The sequence below is a fragment of the Protopterus annectens genome, chromosome 12.part0 (assembly GCF_019279795.1).
Source record: "Protopterus annectens isolate FY-2018-M chromosome 12.part0, PAN1.0, whole genome shotgun sequence".
Lineage (NCBI taxonomy): Eukaryota > Metazoa > Chordata > Ceratodontiformes > Protopteridae > Protopterus > Protopterus annectens.
Window position 1 is genome coordinate 275966436 of NC_056746.1, and position 25411 is coordinate 275991846.

At 41.0% G+C, this 25411-nt stretch overlaps 1 protein-coding gene across 1 annotated transcript in view; it reads right to left on the reverse strand.

The window, feature by feature from the left end:
* The window catches only part of ADCY9 (adenylate cyclase 9), a gene marked incomplete in the record, with an annotated part of 859264 nt that overhangs the window by 830529 nt on the left and 3324 nt on the right, over positions 1–25411 (reverse strand).

Consider the following 25411-nt stretch of genomic DNA (forward strand, 5'->3'; position numbering starts at 1 on the left):
CCTGATCAAGGTAATTAAGTCTTCGGCCATTTTGAGCATCTGTTTTTTGGGCATGGAGGCCTGTCCTTGTGGCTGGTGAACTTGTTTCTTTGCCTTTAAGGGTGTTTTAGTCTTTGAAGTCGGTTTAATATATAATTGTTTAGGTCTGAATACACCCTCAGAAGCCAATGCCTGCTCAGCGGCTCCGGACCCATCTGAGGGACTAACCTCCGAGGCTCCAATACCTTGAGTTTCCAGCGGCGTGGCCGACTCAACGTGGGAGTCGGTAGCGGCCTGAGACTCTAAAGTAGCGGGCGTCAGGGGCTGCGAAAGCGCCTCACTGAGGACCGGCGACTTGCTTAGGAGAAGCTCCATCGTCGGTTTTGGACCTCAGTTGCCTGTCTTTTTCTTTGTGTTTTTTGTGAACTCCGGTAGTCGGATGGCTATCAGACGACATTGTATAATTAAATCTTCGCCCAAAATAGCTTAATGCAAAATCATACTGACGCTTAATAGTGCGTTGTTTAAATCTAGCACAAAACCGACAGCTAGCAATGTCGTGGTCAGGGCCTAGGCAAGGAATACAGTAAGAATGAAAGTCCTTATGAGGTATTTGCTTCCCACAAGAAATACAATTATTAACTTTTTCTGACATCGTTCTGGAGCAAGAAAAAAAGTTTCCCCAACGGGGTACTTAGCTTTTAATGAAGACTTTGGGTCTGAAACTCGAACACGAAAATCTCAGGAGTCAGCCGACCGGCACTTGCGAACTGCTTCTGCTTCGGGCACCGTGCGGCAAGAAAGACTGAATAAAATGGCGTCGGCTGCATCTTTTATACCCCTTTCGACCTGACATCAGGGAAGAGGCGACAGCAACTGACGCAGGACCCAAGACTTTGGAATTCAGGCCGACTGAGGGCAACCTGCCAGCAGGATAACCCAAATGTAATGACTGCAACAGTGAAACACGAAGAACATCTGCTATGCAGTGATATTCTATCTTTGTGAAATATATGATATAGAGTGAATGAGCATATAAGCCCTACAACTGTAAATTCCTCCTTGCTACCAAAAGCAGCATCTTCCACGTAAGTTGCCCAAGGTCTGGTTGAGGAAAATGGATCAAAGGAAGAGCGTTTCTTCAGAATGAAACGGTGTCCAGTGGAGGAACAGGAGACTTGAGAGGAGGATGCAAGAGTAAGATCACTTAAATTCTACATACCATCAGAAAAGACTGAAAAGCAGAATTTGCTCCCTCACAAAGATTAAAAAAGGCTGTCAGATGAATCTTAACTGATGACAAACTAGGGCATGAGTCAAAGATTTGGGAAAGATACTCCAGAATGATAAGGATTAGAGCTGAAATTAGGTACACTACTCTGGCTGAGGCCCATGCCTACAAGTGAGCCCATTTGTTATGGGATGTTTTCTTAGTACCATGTCTCAGGGAAGAAGTTAAGATATGGACCACACTATATTGATAAGAAGGGTCCCTATCCATCAATGGAATTGGAGAAAACTATGCAGTTAACATCAGGAAATGAAGGCATGGGTAACAGATCCAGGACAGACAGCGGACTCCTGGAATACCTCAGAAGGAGAAGCCTGTCCAAGAGAGTTAAGGTCAAAGCAAAGGTATCCAAACTTATCAGGGTCAAAAGAGGGCTATCAGAATAACTTTGACTTTACTCATATTGACCTATACAACAGATTTAAGGATAGGCAGAAACAGGGTAAAGGCATGAAGAAGTTCACAGGATACATCCAGATGAGTGCATCCTTGGGGGGTCATCCAGACAGAGGAAAAGTAGCTGCTGTATTTGAAGCTGGACAGAGACACAAAAGGTTGCAGCAAGGTTCCCCCATTGATGAAACGAAGTCCACAGAGTTGAGGAGCCACTCTTGTGACATCAGATGACAACAGCTGAATCGGTCAATAAGTGAAATGGCCTACATAGAAAAAGCAACAAGACTACTACTGGAGGCAAGAGCCCATTCCTAACCTCTCACAGCCTCCCGACAGAGAGGGTAGGAGTGCGTCTCTCCTTGCTTGTTTACATACTAAAGCTAGTGCCATGAAGTCTGAGTTGATGGCAATCACACCAGCGGGAAAGGACTGTTGAAACACCTGTTAGACGATAAAAGACAGTATATGTGCAGATTGGCCTCTAGGATGACCAGGTACCCTGGACTGTATGCTTCAAACAGTACCCCACAGCAGAAGTGTCTATGGTCACCCTAACCGTTGGGTTCAGGGTCTGAAACTGTCTGCCTAGAGACAAAGTAAGTAGAGTATCTAAACACAAAGATGGCCCCCTGCATTTCTTCTAAAGCCTTACTGGAGTACTGACAGTGTCTAAAAGCTGAAGTCACTGTACTTAAGTCATCAGACCCAGTTCTCAAAAAGGAAACTGGCTCTGAACAAAATCATATTTTTTTTTTTTTTTTTTAAACTACTCATTAGTTTCCACAGGTAGAGAACAGCAGCACATCAGGGTATTCATTCAGAGTGCAGCCAGTGAATATACACTCACAAAGAACCATCTAAGACTTTACAAAATTGACTTATGGGCAAGAACTGAAACAGATTGAGAAGCAAACCCCTCTAGGTAGACAGACTTTCCACAGACGAAGCTGGTAAGCAGCCAATCATCCAGGTATGGAAAGACCTTGGAATCTTGGAGACCGAGAGATGCTGCGACTACAGACATGCACTTGGCAGATGACAGTTACAGTAAGATCAAATGGCAATGTCCTGAAATGAAAATGGCTGGCTCCTGTATCAGTACAAAAAGAAACTCCTGGACTCCTTTGTGATTTTAATGTGCAGGGATAAACCTTGGCAGTCCAAAGACCACCTCAAGACTCTTTCAAAAACACAGGGAAGGATGGACTGCACCCTGACCTTTCAGAAAGACCTCCTTGACAATACACTGATTTAGGCCATTCAAAATAACAGACCACTTGAGATATTTTTACTTTTTTTGGCACTACAAGTAACTTGACCACTAGGCTGACTCTAGTGGTAACATCTGTCTTTGCCACAGACTTTTGATGGAGCAGTACACAAAGAAGGGGACAGACTATGGACTGGGACGGGACAGAAAAGGAATTGAATAACCTCTGTATATATATATTTATTTATTTATTTTATCATCTGTCTTGAGCGATGGGCCTCCATACACACACAGGTGGGAAGACAGAGGACACCCCGCCCCCTCTAGGAGTGCCTCCATAATGAAACAGATGTGTTAGCCTTCAAGGATGTGAAAAATGCCCTCAGTGAAGGGCCATGTAATTCCCAACTGTTCTACAAAGAACCACATCTTCTAGGAGCACTCCCATTCTGAAAATTGCTGCAAACATAGCAACAATTTCACAGCCTCAAAAAATGTCCTGTTGGAGTCACTGAATCCAGAGACTGTATAGACTGCTATTCTGCTCTCAAAAATGGTCACTGAGAAACCTTCACTTTCATTCCGGCTTTAGTGAGAGCACTACCCTTGCTTTCATGTTTTTCAAGTTTAGCTTTTTTATTGACTTTCCAAACAGCAAACAAACAGGTCTATGGAGTACTCAGCAAATTCTGCTAAACAAATACTGACATGAAAGCAAACTGTAAAGCTCACTCTTGTTAACCCAGCAGACCAATTAACTGCATTACGGGTAAAATGGTCCGATTCACCACAAAGCTAGAAATTACCAGCTGGGACTGCAACTTGGTCTAATGTCCAAATGTTGCAAGTCCTTCACAGTCCTAGCCATTTCATTTTGCAAGTCCCACTGGAATTTCTGCATATGCATGAGGTAGTTCTTCATTCTTGGGGAGAACCCAGATAATGAAAACACCCTCTTCCCTAAGTTGCCCATGGAATGTAACCTTGGTCTGGGGCTCTGGAACCTTCTTACATCCAGCAGCAACCATGACAAAGTTCACCACGGTTCTGTGACCAGCTGAGACCGCTCCTGAAGAGAAGTGAAAAATTTTGTCTCTGTTTTTAGGGAATGGAACCACCACATCAGTACTTCTAGGCATTACTTAGCACTTTTGCCAGCCAGCGGTGCTATCAAAGAAGATGACACAGGTGATTAGGCGGCTTCAGCCAGGATCTGGTCTGACTCAAAGAGATGTGCTGGAGCCACACAACACTGAGCCTGACGCATTAGGAGGGAAGGTAAGGGAGCCAGCCATCTGGTCTTCATCTGTGTCATAGGTTGAAGACACCTCTGGGAAGTCTACATGTTTCATACTACATATGGCTTTTCCTCCTATCCTTGGACAGGGACAGTCCAAAAAGTACACATATGGCACAGTCATAGTACACATGAGAGTGAATTTATTTTATTTATTTTACATTTGTCTACCAGGGAGGTCCAACTGGACAGAGCTGTCCGTTTTCAGCAGAGGCCCAGAGAAAAAAGTTCCAGAACAATACCTCCCTGAACTACACAAACACTGGCAAGATGGAGCTCTCTAAATATGTGATGGAGGCAGTTACGAATCTAACTTTGAGCAGCATTTTAGTATGAGAAAGATGCCACAATACAAGCAAAAGATTACTGGCTTCATCAACTGGATTTAGCTTCTGGTGTCATTCAAGAAGGATCCTACATATATCAGCCTGGGAGGAGATGGTAGACACTCCCAACTGCTTTGCCTGGATGATATCCACCTATCTCCCCAAGGCTTTCATATACTGGCTAAAACCTTGCCTCCCCATATAATGCCTTTTTTTTAGGCATTGTCAGTCTTCAAAAGCTTCTAACTTAAAAAACAATCTGGATAAGAAAGATATAGCTGCTCAATGCCAGTTGCCTCAAAAGAATGAAAGAAAAAAAAACTACACTTCCTACAAGACCTACTTACCTTGGAATGCATCGATATATACAGTCAAGATCACTGACAGCACACCCATCAGTGCATGGTTTCAACACCTACCATGTGTTCAGGCACACCACACTAGACAAAAGGCACTAAAGGTGGCAGGGTCTCTATTTGGAAAACAAAACGCTCACCTTCAGGCTCTTGAGACTGGATATCAACCTGGAAATCCCAAACTTCCAATTTACCCTTAACAAATCCCCTTATTACGTTGTGACTAATTACAGGATCCTCCCATACCCCCCAACAGCTCCTTCCGGACAAGTGTGGACACCCCATGCATTAGGCCAAACATCATTTTCCTTGGGGACTTCAACTACCTGCCATTAACTGAGATATTTAGATTTATACAACCCCTAACAAGTATGCCCAGAGATTTCTCAACTTTGTAAAGAAAGTCTCTGAACCATTTATTCACCCCAACTAGGGAAGACAAAATCCTGGATTTGGTCCCCATCAGTACGAATTCCCTCCTAGTTGAATTGAACTACAAATCAGTCAAATTCACCATAACACTAAAGCTTGAAGCATCTTCAAATACATCAGTATTCAGAGGCTGTGCAAAGGCTAATCTACTGAAACTGAGTGACAACCTGACTACATTCAACACCCACCTCCAATCTGACAACTCTAATGTGTATGTGAAATCCTTTACTGTCAAAACTTTATGCACATGCCCTATGAAGTCAATACAATACCAAATTTGAAAATAAATCCCCTATGATTTAACCCAAACATAAACAGGCTCTACAATGGAAGAAAAAAAAAAACAGTTTGAAAAATAAATGTAATTCTCAAGACGACAAAAACACTTATTAAATTTACCAGGGAACTCAGATTACTGATCAAATCAACCAAAGCTAGACCAGAGGTAAAAACAGCCACCCATGCAAAAGATTACCATAAAATATTCTTAAGCATTCTTTAACTACGATAGAAACCTCAAAAACAATGCCCAGCACTGCACAGATTTAACAGTAAAATGTTGTAATGTTTTTATATCCTCAGGACAAAACAAATCCACTAGCAGATATATTTCCCTTCACCCCCAACTACATTCCCAGACTACATACCCACATTTATAGCCCCCAAACAAATCTCCCAAGAACACACACTACACCCAGCAAACATAGACCCAACTTATGCTGAAGCACTTAAATGCAATTTTCCCAAACCTCAAAAACCTCCCAGATATTCACTTGCCAAAATTATAATCAGCAAACCCACTCCACAGAAACATCTAACACTGTACATACAACCACACCCAGTGGAACCTCAACTATCATGCCTATAAGGCAAGGCAATACACTACCTAGGACTCTAGTCCGGGGGACACCATTGTAAGACATATTGATGCCCCCCTCACCAGGCTGAACAATGAGAAAATAATGGTCAGTTAACCATCAGTGGCCAGGATCTACCAAGTTACGAATGCACCCAAGTCACTGCACCATAAGTACCAGTATGATTCAGTCATAATCCGCACAGGTGTTGATGACTTGAGACGTACCTCTCTAGAATATATGAAGGCACATATTACGGTGCTCTTGGACTGTGTCTAGTATTGAGCAGCATTCTACATTTGTCACAGAAGATGCCAAAACAAACAAAAGATGATTAAGCCTATTTTTAAAAAGTTAGTTTAAAAAAAGAGTCATTCTAGGGGGGATACAATATTTGTCATTGTGGGAAGACACAAACCCCATTGCTTTGTCATGGTCTGGCGCCTGTCCTTTCTAGACTTTCAAATATTGGCTAAAACATTATCCTTCCCAAAAGAGCCTTTTTAGGCAATGCCAAATTGACAAATCTTCCAACACAGAAAAAGCTACCCAAGGAAATCTAAAGGTTTAACACCTCAATGCCAGGAGTCTAAAACAAGAAGCTCCACTCACTTTGGAGAATACGGACATCTGTGCAGTTACTAAGACATGGTTTAAAGACACACTGAGTACCAGGGCAGTGCTTTCCACACATTTAGACCAGCAGCTGGACAGACAGGGACTAAAGGTGGAGGTATCTCACTCTATTCTGGTTAACAGGATAATGTGCTGGAGTTACTCTATGCCCACATTACCATACACAAAGCCCTGTACCATATCCTAGTAAGCTATAGGTCACTCTCCATGTTCCATGAAATCCATAGCTCATACTTCTACTTAATGGAGACACTCACCATTCAACCAAATACCATAATCAAGGGGGACTTGAATTATCCCTCTACAAAACCAGGAATCCTACATGACCAAAAATTTGCATACACCTACTCGTGGTACAAACATACTGGACCTGGTACTCACAAATATGGGAAAATGCTGCACCCCCCCCCCCCCATGTCGTGCCCTCTCTGGTAAGGTCAGACCACAAAGGAGTCTTCCTCAAAATAAGAATCAATTCAGTAACCCCAACAAACCCTGCAAAAGTTAGAAACTACTTCCAAGACAAACTACCTTTCAATAAGCGATATCCTTTCAAGCCCCTCCAAACCCAGATATCACAAGCACAATATGTGGAATTATTCACAGATATGATGTACAACCATGTCAATGACTCCATAGAGGCTGCTGTGCCTACCACAAGTAATCCCAAATCTAACTGAAACACACATCCTGCTAGAATCCAAAATTAAACTGTTTATAGGTTCATAGGTTCATACTAGGCCATCTGCCCTAGGGCATTTATAAGCCTAGCCAGAGTGTGTGTGGCTTTCACCACCCCTTAGAATGAGAATACTATACCCATTAGTTTGCTGTGCCTCTGTCCAGCAGTGACACAGAGATGATTCCCGGGGTAAACCTACGATCTCCCATCCACTCGTCAAGATTTCTCTTGAACAGAGTCAGTGAGGGGCTCTGCCTCACATGGACTGGGATTCTGTTCCATAGTGTAGGGAGTCTCTGGGTGATGAATCTGTCCCTCCAGCAGTTGTACAACAAAAGAAAAAACGTCAGCTAAAATTAAGAAGTTTTACACCAAAAATATAAAAATGCTCTCAAACTGAACAAACTACTAAGAGAACTAATTAATTCCAACAAAAAATCTTGAGGTAAAGACAGCATCTCAGGCCAAGGGCAACCATAAGGCTTTCTATAGCTATGTACAAACCCTCAAAGGCAGCACAAGAAATTTTACAGAACTGCTGGTAAATGGAGCTACATTAATGGAACTGGGAGATGCAACAAATCTTCTGGCTGACAAAATTCAGCTCTAACTTTACTCCCTCTCACCCCCCCTTCCAGGAAATATCATCAGTAGAGAGCAGGTCTTAGATGTATTCTCTAAGAATACAGTTTTGATGGGCCACCTGATACTATCCCACGATGCCTGTTAAACAGCAAGAAATATTACCTATCAGGGCTACTGGTTTCACTATTTAAATCAATCATAGCCTCCACACAAGCTTAATGTCAAATAAATGAAGACTGCACCTGACATCCCTCTGCACAAGGGTGGGCCATCAATTGATCCTGGGAACGACAGACCAGTTAGTCCGACTAGTTTCATATACAAAGCCAAGGAAAGAATCGTTAGGCATGATTAACAATGAAATAGGAAACATTCAAAAACTGAACCAAACCCAGTTTAGTTTCAAAGCCAAGTCATGCCTACTGAACCTGGTGGACTTTTTTGAGAAGGTCACCAATTCAATGGATAAAGGAAAAATGGTGCATGCTTCCTACCTTAACCTAGCTAAGGCATTTGATACAATACCCCACTAGGGTACTGTAAACAAATTCATGGAATTAGTCATAAACCCCTATGTAAGTCGCTAGACAGACAGCTGGCTCACAGATAGGAACCAGGGAATTATAACTGCAGATTACCTCCACAAAGAGACTATGACGTGTCCGCTCATCTTTTGCATTTATTTTTCAGAATTCAAAGCCAATGTCAAGGGCCTCTAGCTTATCATGTCTGCAAACAACTGCAAGCTGGCAGCAATCAGAGAACCCTCTTCCAATACCAACATCTTACAGGAAAGTATAACATGGACAAATGACTAGTGCCAAGGTCATGGCTTAAAACTCAATGCAAAAAAATGCATAGCAATACCTTTTGAGAAGTCAGCCACCTAGAGGAACTACTTCATTACTAAAACACCCCTAAAAGTAGGTAGGGCAGTCAAGGATTTGGGGACTCCAATAGATACCAGGCTGGCTATCTACAGGAGTCCCCAAACAGATGAGACATATGTTGGTTAAAAGCCAGGTTGCTAAGGTTGTAAGAAATTAATTCTATATTACTCAAGTTATAAGCGAGGGCAATGCACCTAGGTCTAGGAAAGTCATTGGACCACTGTACTCAGCCATCAGACCCTTCACTAAGTATAACGCTCCCTTTGGTATGTACCTGACCAGGCACATGCAACAACTGGAATGACCACAGAGGTTCCTCACAAAAAGAACATAGGGTACAAATACAAACACAATGTCCTATGCCTCAAAGCCCCGGTTCTATAGTCTTGTTTCCTACAGACTGCTGAGAGACTATTTATGCCTGGCATACAAGACATCCTAGGATCCAGATCTGATGGACCTTTTGCATATCTGCAAAATAAACAGAACCAGAACTACTATATCTAAGGATTTAAACTTTGCTTATGATTTAAATAAGACATGTTGGAGGGACAGGTACGTATCTCAGAGAATCCCCATTCTCTGAAATGGCTGAATAGGCTTCCCAGCCATGTGAAGCAAAGCCCTTCCCTAACACTGTTCATGTGCACCCTGGACCAGTGGATGGGAAATAGGTGTCAGACCACGAGTGGATTCCCTGTGTATCTGATAGAGGCAGCCATTAAATCATGTCCTAACTAACACAGACCTCTTAAAATAACCTCGACTGCATAATACCTGGTGGGATACATTTGGGTTGCATGGCTAGGTTTATAAAGGCCTCAGTGATTGTTAGTCTAGTACACACCTATGAACCCATGACACTGATAAAGTTTAAATCAAAGACAGAGCAAAGTCCTAAATCACCCTTGCTAGAAGGTAATCTTCAAACTAAAAGCAGGCTTACACACATCTGGAGATGTGCAGTGATACCAAGTAAGAATTCAACTTTCCTTAAAGCTGATGTTTGAAATTCTTGAGCGAATTCCCTGAAGCTCTTAAAAACAAAAACAGTGGCTTGGAACTGTTTATATACAACTGAGAATTGCACATGGCAAAAATATATCTGGAGAGGTGGTGTTCTGTACACAGGATTATGGGTAAAGGGGGGGGGTGGAGTTCAATAGCCTGGGAAAGTTTCAGGTGATGAATGAGTCCTACCAGCCCAAATTCTACAGGAAAAGTAGGAAGGACCAGTTCTACTACCTGTTACTGTCACTTTTCTTTCTTCTCCCAAGTGCTCGTCTAGAATTAGAGAAAATGTTACTGATTTATCAGCTTATAATACCCAACAGTAGTCAGTCAATCACTTAAAAAAAAAAAAACATAAGCTGGTTTCCCCTTGTAACAAGGGTAGTTGAGATATTTGCTGTATCCAGGAGTGTTTGGAAGTTTCTGAGCCTTCCCCGCTTAACTAGGGTTAAAGTATTCCCGGCTCCATAAAGTCTGCTGTTCAAATTTTCCCTTACAACTAGCCAGCTTTTTAGTTTTAGCACTCAAATCTGTTTCATTGAGCTCAGCACTTATTTAGTGCTTACGAGTTCGAAGTAGCTACAAATTACTACAGCACTCAACTTTCCTTGCTTGTCTAGAGGAAAATAGTTTTTAGTACTTAATAAATAAGCACCTATCCAGGCATGTCTGAAGGTCAGCTCCCAGTGTTTTCTCCTGTCTACCTGATGAATCTGGGCACCTTGGGGCAATGCAGCAATTGCCTCATGTACACACACAACCCTCTCCTCCTATCACCCAACACTACAGCCTGTGAGAGATGCACTTATATAGCCAAACTGAAAGCAAAGCTCTCTTCACTGAAGACTGGACTAAACAGTCAAGAAGAGAAGGTAAACACTTGCACCACACCACACTCATCACTTAGTCCCTCAAAATCTACACCACCAAAACACACAGAAAGAAGCACAAAACACACACCTACTTTCACGGAGACTCTCAATAAAAATCTGCCCAAACAACAGAGACCTCCAAAGCAGAAATGCAAGCAACCTCCATTCCCCAACACGACACAGCCCACAAACTCAGTGTGCCACTCAACTACAGCCCATAAGGCATAACGTACCAAACACTCTAGTCATAGGTGGCTCTATAGTCAGGCACACTGATGTTCCAATCACAAGGCTAAACAAGGAGAAAGTTACCGTCAGCTGCCTGATGGGTGCCAGGATCCGCCACATAATGTACGCACTCAGGTCACTCCACAACAAGTACAAATAGGACTCTGTCATTGTCCATGTTGGTGTGAACGACCTGAGACGTACCTCCCTGGATTACATGAAGAGACATGGAGGAGCTCTCCGATCTTGTAGCCCAGGCAGGTATGACCCTAGTCCTGAGTAGCATCCTGCCATCACCCAGAATGATACCACAGTACAAGGACAAAATGACTGACTTCAACAATTGGCTAGGCTTCTGGTGTAATTTTAAGGGAATCCAGTATCTGTCTGCCTGGGATGACATGATCGACAGATCATGATGCTTTGCCAGAGATGGCCTGCACCTGTTGCCCTTGGGATTCCGGATACTGTCAAAGGCTCTTGCTACCCCTATAGTGCCTTTTTTAGGCAAGGTTCAAATGACAAATTCACCACCGTAACAGGTACAAGCAAGCAAAATCTGAGGGTAATTCTACTCCGTGCTAGAAGTCTAAACATCAAAATGCACTCACCCGAGGCACTCCTTAAAATGGAGAACATAGACATCTGTGCAGTGACAGAGACCTGGTTCAAAGCTCCAGAGAGCATCCCTGCATTACCAGGATATAATTCATACCACACCTTTCAGCCACCTAGCCCAGACCGAAACACTAAAGGCAGAGGCGTGTCCATATTCATTAAGGATGTCCACACCTCCAAGCTAGTTGCTCAGCAGAAAGCATCAGATATCATCCAAGTGCAACTAACTCTGGACATGACCACAATCCAAACTGTAGCTTGCTACAGACCCCCCCCCCACCATGCCCCAGGATTCCCACTCCTTTTTTCTTGATACACTGGAAAATATTAGGGTACAGCCCAACACACTAATAATGGGTGATTTCAACTACCCCACCTTTAAATGGGAAGACTACTCATGTACCAACTTCTTTTGCTCAACGTTTTCTGGAATTCATAAATTCCAACGCCTTGGATCAACTTATCCACAAACCCACCATGGGCGGCAATATACTAGACCTGGTCATTACCAGCATGGGTGACTGGTGTTCCACACCAGAGGTCAATTCCCTCATTGATCATATCAGACCACAAGCTAATCACCCTAGACATCCACATCCTGCCCCCACCCCCCCCATTAGGGAAACTGTAAAAAATGTATCCAAAGCCAACTTCACGCTAAGAAGTGGCAAACTTCACGACACCCATGCAGATGGACAACAGAGGTATGACTGTTGAATCCTACACAAATGCACTTTATAAGCACTACACAAATGCACTTTATAAGCACTTACACGAGTGCATGGATAGTGCTATCCCTAACAGAACCAAGATGCTATCCTTAAAAAGGAAGCCAATCTGGTGGTCTTCTGCCATAAACAAACTCTACAACAGAAGAAAGAAACTGTTGCAAGAGTAAAATCCCATGATTGGAGGAATTCCCTGGTCAGCCTCAGTAAGAAGCTGAGATCCCTCATAAAATCCTCCAAAGCTAGTTATGAAAACAAAATCGCCACAGATTCTAAAGACAACCACAAAGCATTCTATAGCTATGTCAAGAATCTCAATGGCAACACTCAGATCTGCTCTGAGTTACAGCACAATCGCATTAAATGTACAGAACCAACTAATATTGCCAACATCCTGGCAGATAGGTTCAGTGCTAACTTTACCCCCCTCTCACCCCGGTTCAGTGCTAACTTTACCCCCCTCTCACCCCGGTTCAGTGCTAACTTTACCCCCCTCTCACCCCGGTTCAGTGCTAACTTTACACTCCTCTCACCCCGGTTCAGTGCTAACTTTACCCCCCTCTCACCCTCAGTGCTAACTTTACCCCCCTCTCACCCTCAGTGCTAACTTTACCCCCCTCTCACCCTCCAAAGGGCCCATCTCTATACTGGAAGAATGCAAAGTTCCTGTAATCACTGCTGCACAGGTAAAAACCTCACTCTCCAAAGCCAAGAACACAGCATCCATGGGACCTGACAACATCCCAGGCTGCATTCTACACAAACTACAGAATGAACTGGCACCCCCACCTAAGTACTATGTTCAATCGTAGTCTCACTTCAGGCTTTGTGCTTATTGAATGGCGCACTGTGACGGTTATATAACCATACTGTGCACAAAACATCTTACTGGAGCTCTAAGCCAATAATAAATCAGTCAACATTCTGTCAGAGATACATAGTCATGTCTTCAATAAAGGAATACTCTAAACAGCAGACATTACCACTCAAGATGCATACTGTACAAAACACTTGACTGCAACTCAAAACCAAAATGTATCAAAAATAACTGCTTACAAAGTTATGGTGTACTTATCATAAGACTAGATCAGTCAGAAAGGTCCCACCTGCAGCTAAGCAGGCCTGATGCTAATGCTGAGGTGCTAAGTATCATTCAGCATATAAAACTTTTTCAGGCTCCCAACTTAGACCTCTTCCCCAAAGGCAATGCTCCTCATTCAATTCTCCAATGCTTAACAAAAAGAAAGCTCACCATAAAATCAGACAGATAGTCTCAAAGTACATCCCAAATCATTCGTAGTAGTTTACTTACTGCAAACAGACACGTCAACCTTAAAAAAAAAAAAAAAAAAAAAACTAGTGGGCCCAACATACCAAGAGGTTCAAAGTTGCAAAGGAGTGATGAAAAATAGGGACTGTATTTTATTACTCAAACTTTGGAGTCGTTTCTGGGGTTGCTTGATGAAATAAGCAGTCTGTCCATGCATGCACACACGAATTAACTGACTGCTGGGGATAATGATTTACTGTTTCATTTTAGTGCTTCTGCATACTTAATACGTACTATTGATGGGGTTGCTGTGAGCAATACTTTGTGTGTTAGGGAAGTACTTGTGCTACTGTGAACAAACCAGTTTGCAGAATGCAACTCCAATATCAAAGGCTAAGCATCACTTTTAACAACGGATGTGCACACTGCAGGGATGTCGAACTAGGAATTGCATTAGCATAATATGCTTTACAACACTTCTCATTTTAAGGCCTCTTGCATTAGCATAAATGGTCTCTCTGAATTCCGGCCAATGTTCAGGAGACACAGTGAGGTTTAAGGGAAGGAAGAAACTAAACAATTAATGTAATGTCAGCGAATGCTAATTGTTACAAAGGCCATGTATGAACTGCATTAAAAAAAAGTTACTTTTTTCTTTTATATTAATGTACGTACCTCTGTATCAATGTTTTAGTCGTGATTTAGTAAACATGATTTATAAAACAGGGCAAGAGCAATTATTCTGGGGGTTTTAAAATGTGTACGAGAATGATGGAGTAGGGTGACAAAAAAAATATGCAGAAAGCTTTCAGGTTACTGTTTAAAAAGCACTCCTGATTAATATGACATTGATGGGGTAGGATGATATACTTGTGTAAATTGTCTTTAATGTGAGTGCAATATCAGACAATTTTTTATGAGGTCAAGAATGAAGCCAATTTAAAGAACTAATACAGAAGGGGAGTTTGAAGTTTTTACATCAGAGAATTTTTTGTTTGGTTTCACTGCATTAACTTGGGATTGATAAAACAGAAAAATAAATTCTACATGGAAGTTAACATGAAAAATATGGTATCTATTGGAAAAGCTGTAAAATAGAGAAAAGGAGAAAACATAAAGAAAGTAATAAAAACAGTTACACGTGACATTTTGTGGAAACTTGATTTTGAAGGGATATACAGCAGTTAAAAAAATAACTAGAACATTATGGGTGAATTTTAAAAGATGGCTATGGGCAACTGAATTAAAGAAGAAAGGGGACACAAAAAGATTAATTTTAATGTGGTATACGGATTAAATTATTTTCAGTGACATTACATCTCTTAACAGATTACCAGTAAAACTGAAAATGAGATGCAAAGTATTACTAGAAGGAAGCATAAGGTGGATTATTGCGAAGTAGAACAAACAGTTGACAATGTCTTCCTTAAGTATAATAGGATAAAGGGGTTCTGGAAAAAGAAAATGTGCAAAATGAATGAATGAAGTGATTTGTCACTATTCTTACCTGCCCATTTTGTGGTTTTGCCATAATCTTTTGATTGTTTGCAATCATAGCCCCCCCTTTTTTCATTGTGTGATACTCCACCTCCATGTAATTCAATGTGGAATGTCCTCTGACCTTTGATAATCATGTAAGGGATTACACTTTTTTTTTTTTTTTTTTTTTACAGTGGCAGTAGTGTGGTCCAAGTTGCCTGATTAACTTTTGATGTTGGAGTTCTAAATCATTACAAGGATAACCATTACTTAAGTTCAGTAGGAAGTTCAGTTATCAGCAGTGTTTATGTTGATGAAGCTGTGTAGCTTCCTAAATACCCTAGTGAAAGACAGTCGAAAAATTACAAATAATATGGGTTTTGCTATGACATAATGAACTTCTTTTGCTGCCGATTACCAAATGAAATATATACACATATGCATGTGTGTGTGTGTATTTTAAGCTGAAGATTGCATTACTTTCATTTGCAGTCATACTTAGTGTTACTGTTGGCTCATAACTGTGCACCGATTTTGTTAAAGTTCTGAGTGACAGTAGTACAGCATGTGTACAAAACTAGTGAATGGTACGGATCAGCTTGAAAATTAGCTATGAATATTATTAAATCAGGAAGGACTACTTCAATGATAATCACAGAACATGCACTTCACACCATTGTGTATAACACTCACCTTGTACTCATCCACCACATACAACAACCCACACAAAGTTGTTACTGGTCAAAGATATGAAATTTGGCGTATTGATTAAATTCATTTGTACATAATGTGAACTGTTTATTTCTGAAGAAAATGTAGTATGAAAATATAGGACATAGGTATGCATCGCAGTTTATGAGTGGAACCAAGGATTACTCCTGAAACGATCGGGAGGGTGGTAAAGAGACAAGGTGGAATGATGACAGTGTACATCACAGAGACAGACTGTGATGTGCACACTGAAATCCGGTATGAAGTATACAGTGGTACTGAAAGTTCAAACGTGTGTAAGAAAACCCAATCAGGGACATTCTGCAATATTCTGGACAGTTGAGAGGTATGCACAGACAACACTGTATCTTCACTTACACACCTGAAAACAATACACAAATAAGAAAGTATTTCCACAGAAACAAAATGTGCAGTTAATACCATCTCCCCAGACTTAAGTTAGTAATGCAAGCATATGACATCCTCCTCCTCGTCTCCCACAGGTCTCCCACTACCTTGCAATCCAGCCTGCAAAATAATTTTAAATGTATGCAACTGGGCTACTATCGACTATTAATAAACCCAAAGAAAACCAATGTAACACTATTCTCAACTCCCTACAAGACAGCCAAAATGCAACCATTACTTCTGAAGGACAGCAGCATTATTATTATACCCAATGTAACAGAATAAAAACATTTAGACCTCAGTCTGGACACAGCCATTAGCTTTAGAGCTCATACTGATAAACCTACATTCAAAGTAATATCTCAACTAAAATTGTGCTACAGATTACCACATCTCTTACCTCTAACTGCATGGATATCTTTAGCAAAAGATGTACTGATGCCAAAATTAGTATATGGTCTACCACTACTGTATTTCCACTCAGCTTACAACATACAAAAAATATAAGCAGCAGAAAATAAGGTGCATTGCCTTATTATCAGACCTTCATAAAACACTACTGAAACATCCTAAAGGGACTCAATTGGCTTCCAGTTCCTTCAAAAGCTGCTCTTCTACTTGACACACTATTAATCAAAATCCTGAAACCTGGCCACCGCCACCCTCTGATGTTACCCTCTATATCAGACAATAAAGCTACCCACTGACAAAAGTAGCTAAGACAACATAAAGGATTTATCAGCTCTATGATCATAACCACATTATTATATGTTACGACACACGGATGCCAAGAAATTCACCAAGACAGCAAAGCTCGAGGTGAATCTTGGCATACAAGTCTAGAATGCATAATAGGTTCATAGGTTCATACTAGGCTATCTGCCCAAGGGCATTTATAAGCCTAGCCCATAGTTATGTGGCTTTCGCCACCCCTTTAGTTTGAATAAAAACTATGCCTATCATTTTTCTGTGCCTCTGTCAAGCAGTGACACTGAAGTAATCCCTGGGGTATATCTGCGATCTCCCATCCATTGGTCAAGATTCCTCTTGAACAAGGCCAGCGAGGTGCTCTGCCTCACATGTACCGGGATTTTGTTCCACAGCATAGGGAGTCTCTGGGTGATGAATCTGTCCCTCCAGCACGTTCTATTTATAACCGTGTCAAGGTTTAAGTCTCCGCCCTTGTGGTTCTGAGGATCTAGATTTTTGAGGTGAAGCATATTCATCAAATCAGGGTTTGACATGGCCTTATATGTCAGGCACAGGTCACCTCTGAGCAAGCGGTATGAGACTGAATAGAGCTGGAGTTCTTTCAGTCGGGCAGCATAAGACATATTTTTGAGACCCTTTATCCTTTTGGTGAGGAACTTTTGGGGCCTTTCAAGCTGCATCAGGTGTCTGGTCAGATACATTCGAGCAGGGCATTGTACTCAATCATAGGTCTAATGAGTGATGAGTACAGTGGGACGATGACCTCCCTTGATCTAGATGTGAATCCCTTCATGATCAGGTGGGCGATATAGAAGGTTTTCCTAACTACTTTAGCAACATGAGTGTCAAGCGAAGACTACTGTCAACTTGGGTCCCCAGATCCCTGATGACTTTTTCTGTGCTCAGTGGATTGTTACCTATATGGTAGCTAGGGGTAACCTTGTTTTTCCCGAAGGGTATGACTATGCATTTTTTGGCGTTTAACTTCAGGCCATGGCTCTGGCACCAGTTATCCGTTTCTGTGACGCCCTTCTGGAGGATATCTGTGTCAGATGTGTTTTCGACTATGGCGCCCAGTTTGCAGTCATCTGCAAACTTTGTCAGCCATAACCCTCCTGTGTTTGCTTGTACTTCAGAAAAGTAGATGCCGAACAAGAGTGGACTCAGGACTGAGCCCTGTGGGACACCACTTGTGACAGGCTTTGAGTCTGACATGGCTCCAGCAACTCTGACCCTGTGGGTTCTGTCGCTTAGCCAGTTTGCAACCCATCTTGTGATGTATGGGTTTACATTCAAGCTGATGAGTTTTTCGATGATACCTGAGTGGGGTATTGTGTGAAGGCCTTTGCCAGGTCGAGGTAGGCTGTATGGACTGCCTTTCCCTCATCAATGGCCTTGGTGACTGTCTCGAAAAAGTCAACCAAGTTTAAGAGGCAGGATCTGCCTTTGACAAAGCCAAACTGGGTTGGATCCAAAGTCTGCAAGTTCCCTATGTCTTTATTTATGAGTTCCATTATGATCCTCTCCATGGCTTTGCAGATAAGGCTTGTCAAGCTAATGGGGCGGTAATTTCCAGGGTCTGTGGAGGCACCGCCCTTATGAAGTGGGACCACAGTCGCCGTGCGCCACTCCTTGGGTACGTATCCTGAGGTGAGGCTAAGATTAAACAGCTGTCCTAACTGTGGGTTTAATTCCTCGTTGAGTTCATGAAGCACACAGCCGGGGACACCATCCGGTCCCATGGATGCTGTGTTTTTTGCCTTAGTGAGGGCAGTTCTCACCTGGGCGTTGGAGATGTTTGGGGGGCTACAATCCTCTGGAATAGATATCTCTCCCTTTGGGGGGGAGGGGGGAGAAGTTATGATGGGAGAACCCATTGTAATTCTTTGGACAGCACAGAACCTTATCTGCTTTGTTTACTACTAGCTACAGAAAAAAAAATCACACAGTTTAACTGGATTTGAAAGCCAGTGAAACCCTTCGTGAGCACTGTCAACACTCAGTGCCTAGTGCAAGACCAGACATTAACAGCACTTAGCACCTAAGTAATGTTAATACAGGGTGTCACGCTACAGTAGTGCTCAACTAGTTTTGCCTCTTTCCTAATATTGGCAAGATTACAGCTCTCCATGCATTACAACCCAATTATAGCCAGACATCCCTTTAAAACACTTGTTGGGGGGAAAAAGCCCTGTTAGGGCCGGAACCTGCTAACATGGAACCACTCTCCCCAGAAATCAGAAAACACCAAGAAGTAAAACCATTCAAAACCAGTCTAAAAGATCACCTACTTAAAGAAGCTGACTTTAGTTTGTTTTACTTTTAGCCATTGTCACAAACCCAAGTCAATCTCATTCTACTGTCAACCTCATCCAGCATCAACATACTTGGTAACTTAAAACTGAATAAAGCAAATCTAACTGCAGTACACATGCAAATGTAAGTGCAGCTCTGCTACATTGAAATGCATTTGCTTAAGTATACAAGTTTATCTTAAATTTTCAGAAAAAAATGTAAACAAGTAGTCCTTGTTTACATGTTTTACATCTGCTCATTTGATTCTGGTTTGTGACAGAGGAGGACAGACAAACCAGCTCACTTATCTGGTTAAGTAAATAAAAATAATTCTCAGAAAATGCAGGATATTCTACATATGGGAAGTGTATTTTTAAATAGATTAGCAGTAAATAAAGAACGCAGTGAAAAGGTTACGCAAAAAATAATGGCTATTGGTCAAGAAAATGGGGCAGGTTAGGATTAATTAAGCAAGATCTGCAAGGATTTAAAAATCACGAGAAGCTGGAGAACAGCAAAAAATCTTAATATGACTGCACTTGTTGCTCTTCACTCGAAATGAAAAAAAAAATAGTTCCTACCACAAACGTAACTTTCCAAAACTAGCCAACGCTTCTCCGTTTCATACACTTAATATACAATGCGGCTCCAAATGTTATTTTTTAAAATACAGAGTTTTATATATGATTTTTCTATAAGTATCGTAAAATACAATAAAATAAATGTTGGAAAAAAAATTAAAGTTTTATAACAAGATACTCAACAACTACTGTAATATTACTAAGACGTACATGTAGCTTAGCTCAAAGTTTACTCGGTGCAATCATGGATGCAAAACTGCTGCTGCTGCAAAATGTAAAAAAGTAGGCACATCTCCACTGCAATATTTTTTTACAGACATAAGGATGACATTTATCACGTAACTGATCACCGACTACAAAAATAATACATAAAAAGTACCAGTACGCTATGAAGATATAGTACTCGAGACAGCAATCTTTAGACAATAACCTCCCAAATATGGACATGTTATTAACAGGAGCCATTTTCTCGATTTAAAAAAAGCCATTGAAGCAGTTAACTATAACTTTCTAATCCTCAAACTAATGGACTATGGATTCTATCCAGAAGTCATTACATGGATTAGGGGTTACTTACCTGGACACAATCCCTATTCTGTAACCGATTACATAATTTTGCTACGCTGGACATAACTGTTAGTCTGTGGCTGGCTCCATCACTAATGAGGACCCTGAGGGCTCCGTATCAAGTTCACTTCGCACATTACAATTAAAAGTCTCCTCTGGGAACTTAACACACAAAGCATTACTATGCACACAGATGACACGGACACTGTACTAACAGCTAGGCGCAATCCTTTTCATCATTTAGCTTCAGCATTACAAAACAATTTCACTGTGACTTTGAACTGCCTAAATACAAAGAAGGGCTTGTTTATCAAAACAGCCCGGTGATGCAGCGGTCAACATTGTCGCCTGACAGCAAGAGGTTCTCCGGTTCAATTCTTGGTTGGGGTGCCTTCTGTGCGGGATTTGCGTGCTCTCCCCGCCGACCCTGCGTTCGCGTGGGTTTCCTCGCACATTCTAAGACATGCGTCTGGGGCGTTTCTCCCGGGGCCTCCGCTGAAAATAGGCTCTGTCCTAGTCAGACTTTCCCGGTCAACAAATGTTAAAACAAACATAGCCGGCTTTAGGCACCAGCGAACCCTGCGGTCGCTGGGGGCCCCCTAGCCAGAGCAAGTTATCTTATCTTGTTATTTTGTAACATGTACGTAAAAACTAACAAAAGCTAGTAAGGCAATCTCATATATTTAAATAGACCAGGTGGGTAATAACTCTTTTTATATTACCTTTAAAATTCAAAGATATCGCTGGTTATAGTGACCGTGTTTTATCAAGTAATACGCTTCACAATTCCATTAAATATTTTACAACTGAAACAGTGCCCTTGACAAACACTGCTGGTGGACATTCTCTCCACTAAAACTGACAACACAAGTCAACTTTAGGTAGCTGCAATAATTGTGGTTAAAAGGGGGGCCCCTTAATCATCCTTGACTGTGTGGGGAACCTCAAAAATTTACTGCTGTTTGGGGATAATGAGGGGGAAATGTATTAAATTTCCTGATTATGCTCTTTAACCACGGGGCAGTGTTATGACATTGTTAAGATAAAGGTGGTAAGCAGTAGAGAGATCAACAGCCCAGAGAGACTGATTTCAATGTAAACCTTGGATTTTAAGAAGAGCTGAGGCTTTTGATCTTCAGGGATTTTTATAAATACTGATAGAACACCAGATAAACTTCTTTGCTAAAGAATTTGGCACAATACCAAAAATAATAGCAAAATAAAGGGTCAGATTAGGAACATGTTTTAAATATTATTCTAATTCACTTAAAAAGAATAGAATAGCACGGTATGCATCAACATACATTTTTTTAGACAATAGGAAGCATAATACTCTGATGTCTGGATTTATTGACTGTCTGTAATCCTAAATGATTTATCGGCACATTAGACTTGATGAAGAACAGAGCAAAATCAGTGAAGGTCTGTGAAATCAGAGACAGTGACAGGTATGCATTACTCCTCAATCCGGTAAATAAAAGTGATTTACCCCTGCTACTTGGCAACTGCTAAACAACATTCATTGATCTGGTGTGACAGTACTAGTGTTGCACAATGTATTGTTATTTGCTGAAATAAGTACAAAATTATTGTTGCTATGGCTTGCATGTGTATTTGTAAAAATTATCACTGATTTTTATCTCTGCATACACTCAGTAATGCCAGGACACACATTATTCTTCTGGGTATCAGTAAAAAATGTAGCTAATAAATAATTATATTTCAAAAGTAATGCATAGGATACATCACAGAACATTCAGACACTCTGATCTTCAAGGAGTCCAGGGCCCACTCCCCTGACTGTATAAATTGATAAAGGGGGCTCCCTTATGCATCCTTGATGGTGTGGGAGCCCCACAAAAGCTGCTGTTCGCAGGGGGAAAAAATGTATTAATTTTCCGATTACACTCTTTAACCAGAACAGGGCTGACCCCTGTTAGGATAAAGCTGATAATGGTCTCTGCTCTCAACCGTACCCATTCTAAAACCAGCCTTGCTCAGATTGCTGTGTACAGAAAGCTGCTGTAGGCTATATGGGGGAATTGTAAGGTTATTACTACTTTAATTTTCATCACATTCAAACCATAGAGGTGTGCACATGAGGTCATTATAGTTTGTGTTTGGGCTGAGGACAGTGTCGTCATTGTTTCTTTCACTTTTCTCACAGACCTCAGAAGTGTACAAAGAAGGTTATTATAACTTGTACAGGGGCAGCATGCTGTGTAGGAGCAACAAGGTAGAATAAATTATTGTAATCATTTTTTTCACTTTCAAATCAGGAATGTTTACAGATAGCTGCCATTGTTGGTTAGGGTTGAGGAGGCATGCTATGTATATGTATGTCCTCAGTCACTTGAAATACTTCTGCTTTCATCTCAGTCTAACACTAGAGGGATGCATAGGCAGTGCCTGTCTTTTTGTGGGGATTAGGAAGGCAGGCAGCATTCTCAGATAGGACTTATGTATCCAGACAACGGCTTGCTAGTTTATCCTGAGTTACTATTTTGTCATCTTTGAAAATTGAGCCTTAGCCACAACTTATATCTTCCTTGAAAGAAAAAAAAATAACACTGAAATTCTTATCTTACTCATGTTTTTTGTTTAGGACACCACTGGATTAAAAGGTTGGGAAAATGCTCTAAAATATACACCAGAACATCTATAACCCTATGGCTTCTTGGGCCCTGGCTTATTTGAGTTAGTTCCTAAATGGTTATTACTGTGCTGTCTTGGTCAGGAAAGGTCTGTTGAAAGGATGCAAGGAAAACTACAGCTGAACAGCAACAGTGAATTTCTTTCCTTAATCTTAATTTCTTTTCAAGCCAGTATTGGATGAAAAAGCCGTATAAAAATAAAAAAAAACTTAAATGCACTTAGAGCATATAGACATGTATGGCTTCTTGAAAAGGCTGAAGAGTAAGACAAAAAGTGAGAAAAGGGGTAAAGAGTAATGTGCATGGTATAGGGTGCCCAAGATGGGGGGAAACAGAGGGGAGGACTGGAGAGTGTGGGTGTGTGTGTGGGTGGGCTGAAACAGTAGGCCCAGGGTGACATTTCAGTCAGTCTGTACTTACTGCACCTAAAAGTTTGCAGCATGAGCTAAAAGGTGCTTATGAGGTACAGTGACAGGGTGATACATAGACTAGGGGTGCCTAGGGGCTCCCAACTTGACGTTTTGCTGGGGGCCCCCAAAATGCTAACATCGGCCCTACAAGTAAATAAAAAGTAGCTATCAATACAAGCACATTAACCATTACATTTTGGCACCACAAATAAAATTAGCTGAAAGTTCAGCACCTGTAAAATGTATCCCTTTGACGCTATACTTCGTTACTAAATAAGTATATTGGTAGACTGAAAAAAAATGTTGACAATCGTACAACACTTACTACAATTAAAAATTTCTGCAACAACCTAGTGTGGCCTACAGTATTTCACAATCTTACTGCAGAAGCTAGTTGGGCTAGTGACTATGTTTTAACCCCTAGATGAAAATACAGCTCCCCATCAGGAAATAACACAGCATTATTACAAATCTCAAACAAATTCTCAAATAAATTTATCTTGTTAGTTCTACTGAATACATCTGGGCTTCCAGAGTGCAAAAATGTTGTTTCTGCTAGATCCCACTAGCCTGCTTAAGTAGCTCAAAAACAGATACTGTCCATGAGTAGGAAACAATCCAATGGTACAAGAATAATTATACACTCTCAGAAGCAACAGCAGCTCAAAACTGAATAGATATTTCTCTGTAGCAGTCTGTGAAAATTTCATATGCTGGCTGCCATTTCCAGGAAGGGTCTATAATGACAGAAAATTCTGCACTAGACCTTTCACTCGAAGAAAAAAACTGAAAACAGCTGTCTGAACGATATAAATGCGCTTCTTTCGCAGAGAATGGAAGTATGGCCTACTACTAACAGATAAGACTTTTTTTTTTTGTTTTGTTTTTGAAAATATGTCCTTCCTTTGCAACTTCACTGTACCCTGGGATATTCCACTGTTATTACTGTCAACTCCGTACATATATTTTACTGCAAGTTGCAACCAATATCTGTGTGCTTAATGTTACTTTTGACATCAGAGTATTTGACTGCCATATGACCCAGGTAGTAGATTAAAAGGGTCTTGTACAAGAACACTCAACCCATTAAACAATAAATATTACAAATATTCCAAAAGTAATTTACTTATAAATGTTATTAATAATGACGAGTTTAGAAACTTGCTAACCATAGAGGTGTGCACATGAGGTCAAATAGTGTACAAATGCTTGTTAATGTAACATGAAAACACTTGCATGAAGACCAAAACTATTAAGATTCAATAGCTATTCTTGCCTCCTTCGAACCATCACCACTGAGCAAACTTCTTGAATTTCCTGGCAAAGCACAACAATGACAACTAACAGCAAACAACTAAAATAATTTTCTCTTAACAGATTTCCTCTAATCAGCTTCCAGCACTGTAGACATAACTACCTAGAGTTAGTAGTTAAGAGGTTTTAGTACAGCAATGGTATTAAAAAAAAAATCTACTAGAGTTAGTAGTTAAGAGGTTTTAGTACAGCAATGGTATTACAAAAAAAATCTACTAGGCTATCTGAAATTATTTGACCACTTCAGCTCTGTCATAAAACCTAAATACTTAATACATTTTACTGGCATAAAACAATGAATATGGGATCAGTGTGGAAAATAACTGCTTGTGGGACATAAATCACTGCACATCAGTTAGGGAAGTGCTAATCATATCCCAACAGTGGGACAACACACAAATGAACACTTGTAAATAAACATCAGGAAGGGCCAACCACATCCTGTGATCTGTAGCATTCAGAATAAAAACAAGAGTATACTACTACAGTTGTAAGCCATGTATCATGGTTAATATCACAGACTTCATTTTTGTTCAGCTGCAGCTACACTAAGGGCTCACCCAATAGTGAGGATCACAAAAGTAAAACTAAATTATACTAAATTTAAAAAATACATT